Here is a 5202-nt window from a genome sequence, read left to right as displayed (position 1 = left end):
ATCTGACAAACAATATCTACTAGGAAAACACTCTAAAATGACTGTCTTGTACATTTAAGTCCTAAAATGTACTAGGCCCTCTTTCAACCTTCTCTCTTCTATGACTATTTTTAAGGTAATTCTTCAAAGCCTTACACTTCATTATTTAAAGAGATCAATAAAATATTTCACTATATTTTTATATTTATAATATCATAGAATGTAAGTTTTATTTGTTATAAAACTGTTTTAATAAAACTTCTATCACAAGAATTCTTTCTTCTACATAATGTTGACAAAATATGCACAGTATTGAAGTTTTGTCTCAACATATTATTTCACCATAAGGAAATTCAACTTTGGAGAAATTAGTTATGAAACAATAGCTGGTTTTAATATTTTAAGCTATTTTTCCACATTCCACTTCAGCTTATGTTATTTGCATGGAAGAAGAATATTGACATGAATGTAGACTTGTGTTGTTTATATTAAAGATATTTTAAATCCAGTATTATTTTCCAAAACAATATATACCTCTCAAACACAGATCAATTTTATATTTCATATAGAAATAGCTGAATGGAAAAGAAAAATAATAACTTACCTAATCAAAGGAATGTACAAGAATTTTCAAGATGAAATTAGACTTTTCTTACTGCAAAGCTTAACACCATGAAAAGCATATATCTACAGTAAGCCTGCCTTGTTTGTGGATTTGTTACATGGGATTTTGACTAAGCATAGTCAACAAAACAAAACAAAAGAAATTTCAAAACAAAAAACAAAAACATCTCACACATGCATCACGCAGCTCAGTTGGTGAGGAGAAGCTCTCAGACTGTCATATGTTATTGTCAGATATGTTTAAATCGTTGTATGATATGCCCAGTGTTTTCCTGCCCTTAATTTTGTGAAAATATGCCTCCCCAAATACAACTGGTGTCCCCAAACAAAGTAAAAGTTAGTGTGATTAATTTAAAAAGTGAAAATTTTGGACTTGTTGAAAGTCCTCATGTCTTTCGTGGAAGGTGAGTGGCCTTATGGGAAACAGGGATCCAGCATCTGCAGTACAGTATGGAACTCTGCATCCTCAGCAGGTGCAGGTTTTCCTCAATGGTGGCTCCTTGGAACCATGTAACTGTAGGTTCCCTCTGTGTATTTACTTATTTGTATGTCTATTATTTCTGGAAATAAACAAACTGAAGAAAATTTATTTTTCCATTCAAGATTATGAACAGAGTTTAATACCAATTCTGAAGTGCAAAAGCATTTTCAGAAGGACCAGGAATGGCAGTATAAAGTCTGAAATTCAAAGAGGAAGCTTTGTGCATTTATTCTACTTGCATCTCTGTGGGCTGGTGGCTGGTGAGGACTGATTCAGGTTAATGTTTGTCAGCTGAATTCCAAGCTCCATCCATGAAAGACCTTTCTTCAGTTGTGTTCTCTCACTTCAACCACCTATAGTTCACTTTTCTTGCAGAGGAAAGGTGTAGTTTACTATGTTATCATGTAGCCACAGTGTAGTTCTGGTGGAAATGTGTAGTGGGATGAGTTTACCATGTAAGAAAACTACTTGTGGTGTTAGTTTAAGAGTAATCTTGACATTTTTGTGATGGTCTGGCAGTCATCATCTTGTAGTAACATTATTTAATGATGTGATTACTACTACCTGTTATAACAATAATAAATTCATTTCCTGAATCAATACTCAATGGGGTATATAGTGAACAATTAAGAAAAACTATCAAGTCAAGATTAAGAATTAACTTTCATTAAGAAATAGTCTACAAATCTACAAATTAAGATTTATCCTTTTTTTCTCAACAACTGCAATTCTATAGCAGTCCTTTGATGTCTCAGCACCCTATATGTATAGCTTCATTAGTCTTTGAAGTTATATAATGTCCCAGATGCAAAAACGAGAGAGATACAGAGATACCAACAGTGACTGGTCTTCTAGTGCTGTCTGATTTTCCCTCCATGCAACAAACACTTCACTGAGTCTTCAAAACCTTCTGAGATACCTCTAGTATGTAGGAACAATTTCTGAAAAATTTACTAGCTCTTGAAAGTAGAAACTGAATTATAGAGGCTCACATAGGTGCTTCATAGGTACCAGTTCATATTCATATGCATACGTAAATTGTTCCTTTACTCATAACAAAATAAAAACTACCTTATGCCTTAGTAAGGCATAAGTTACCAACTTCCTCTTAGCAAGAAAGCAAGATTTCAACATAAACAAATAAGCAAATGAAATCTCAACACACAGCAGAGGCAGAAAGTCAGACACCTTATTGTTATAATGGTTTTAGAAAACGAGAAACTGTTTCTCATGAAATCAGAAGGATTCGTTTTCCAGCTTTCAAAGAGAAGTTTCATAAGAACACAGAAGAGTCAAGGGACAGAGAGAAGAGGCAGAAGTGATGGAACCCTGTCATTTTGTGGAAAATTATAGAGAAAATCTGGATTTGGGGGGCCTACCTAGACAAACAAAACTAAAAGCTTTCACTTTGTGATTCTGAGCACGGTGGAGCTCAAACCCTTCCCAGATTTCTCGTAGTTCAGTCATCTACTTTACTAACAAATGCTCTCTGCAATGGCTTGTGTGTCCGGAGGGGAAGTGAGAGGCTGGAAGTTTTTACCTAGAATTATTTCTGTGCCAATGGGCAAACTTGTTATCACACATAAGCAAAGGAGATCAATAAAATATGACTTTATTTTGACAAAACAGTCAAACAACATTCCAGTCAGGATCTTAGGCACCCATAGAGCTTGGGGATCAATGAGGAGCTGTTTAGTCAAACGGATCTGAGTTCTTCATCACCATGGACAGCACAGAACCGTGTGCACCATGCAAATGTCTCCATTTTTTCTGTTCTGCCTCATCATGTGGAATTTGTTTATAATAAAATCCAAATACTTTGGACATTATGTCTAGAATCTAAGCAGGAAGAAAATGTAAATGTTAGAGACCAGCTGAGTCCCTTTCTTTAAAATGATGGTATTCCTAGAATCCCCATCCTGCTCTTTTAGTTATTTACCATTCACTAGAACTGCTTCATGTGGCCACATCTACCTGGGCAGGTAAACATTAACAGACACACTAATATTCTGAATAAAACTAGTATTCGGTTTATAAAGAAAAAGGGAGAACTCTGGTGTTACTCTAAAAGCTGGTGTATTTGTATTTGAAATGTCATTCCTCTAGAAAAGCAAAGAAAAGCAGAATTCTTTAATTTTGTAAGTCCAACAGCGTCAAGAACTGAGCCTATCATCCTCTCCTAAATATTAACAACCCTTTAAATTGTACCATAGTTATGTCATAGAGTTAAAGTAAATGGTAATTTTTTGGAATAGACTCATTCAATGAATTTCAAATGGACCTCAGGCTTTTGGTTAGGAATAAGAAGAAGTAGGTTGTGTACACCCACTACTGCATTAATTAGAGCCCATCTGGTTTCATGAAAGAACTCCACAAGGCATCTGCTGTGACAATAGCAGCACCTGAGGCCCTGTGCCAACAGATTCCATAATGAGTCATCAGCATGGCTGCACACACATTTCCTCTGCTCTTTCCAAGTTCTCCACCTCCACTGTGTTTAAAAAATCATTAACTCCATAACGTTGTGCCTCCAGAGAACTGTTTTGCTTCTTTAATAAGGAGATTTTGTTAGTAGTGGATAAAATACAGTCTTGGAACTGAAATCTGATTTATAGATGCATTGGGATCTGTATTTTTTTTCTGACATACTTAACTTTGTAGACTTTGTGTGAAGACTTGCTCAAGCAACACCCATCTGACAATTAGAAGAATGAAATTATATTCTATGATCTGTGGAAAGACCTTCAAGAAGGAGTTTGACATCAATTTCTCATGCATACCGCCAGTAGTCTGGAGTCAATGGCTCACAGATAACTCTCAGTATGTTCCTCTGAATGGTAAAAGCTGGACTGTACTATTTTAAAATGCCCATTTCTTACTATGGAGACCATTTGATATGGTTTCCTTATATTAGAAGGCAGACGATAGCTTTCTTTCACTTCTAGGCTTTCCCAAGGAAGACTGTGGAGATAATGAGACCTCGGCAACAGCGTAAGAATGTTGGCACACTTCTGGATATGAGCCTCAGTGTGGCCATCAGGGTGGATAATTAATAGCATTCAAGCGCAGTTTATCTGTTCAGTTTTGACAATTAGATTATCACAGTTATTTATAAATGCAATTAAATATTCCTGATAAGGAACTGAACATGCACTATAAAAATGCATTTATATGCAAATCTTATACATATAAAATATTTGTACCAACAGATGTGATAACTCTCAGGAAGTTAACAGTGATTCTTGGAGTCTAGGATTTTTCTTTTATGTGTGTATGTTGGGAAATGAAAGAAGGGCATAGCAAAAGGGTAGAAATAAAGAACTATGCAAAAGAAATGACAATAATACATGTGAAGTTTGGTAATACATGTGATGTTTGGTAATATAAATTGATTAACAGAGTAATTCTTTCTAAAATAAAATTCTAATAACTGAGATTAATGTCTCAATGAATGGGTTTTACTATATTAGACCATGACAAAGAAACAAATACTAAGTTAGGATATAAGTAAGGTAAAACTTCAAGATTGAATAGTAAGAAAGGAGGATAAAAGGGGAAGCAGTAAATACTGAGGAGAGAAAATGAGATAAAGAGATAAGGTTCAAAGTCATCACAAAAATGACCAAAGAAATCAAACCACAGAATCAAGACATGTTTTGAAGACACAGCAAGATAAATATGAAGAAAGCTGTATCTACGGCACCATTGGAAGTACTGGAAACCAAATGCAAAACAAATTGTAAAAGTAGCAGAAGATATGCTTCTTTCAAAGGAGAAAGACTTAATAGAAACTTTTTTAGTCTATATGGTAAAAAACCAAAAGAAAAGTGATAAATTCATATAGCTGAAAGAAAATGACCACTTTCATGGAATATTAATCAGAAAGCAGTGTAAAATAAAATGATTTCTGGAAAATAAAAACTGAGAAAGTGACATAAATAATGGGCCTACTTTTTCAAGCAGAAGGAAAATGATTCCATGTGTAAGCATAGAAATGCCAGGGTACAGGTTGGCAGCTTCATAAAGTATTAAGCATCTGACAAACTTAAGATTTTGAGTTCCACAACTAGGCATTTACTCAAGAGAAACAAAATACTTAGTATGAGTTTTATGGCAGC

The sequence above is a fragment of the Castor canadensis genome, chromosome 4, assembly GCF_047511655.1.
Source record: "Castor canadensis chromosome 4, mCasCan1.hap1v2, whole genome shotgun sequence".
NCBI classification, from domain to species: Eukaryota; Metazoa; Chordata; class Mammalia; order Rodentia; family Castoridae; genus Castor; species Castor canadensis.
This window is presented reverse-complemented; position numbering follows the sequence as displayed.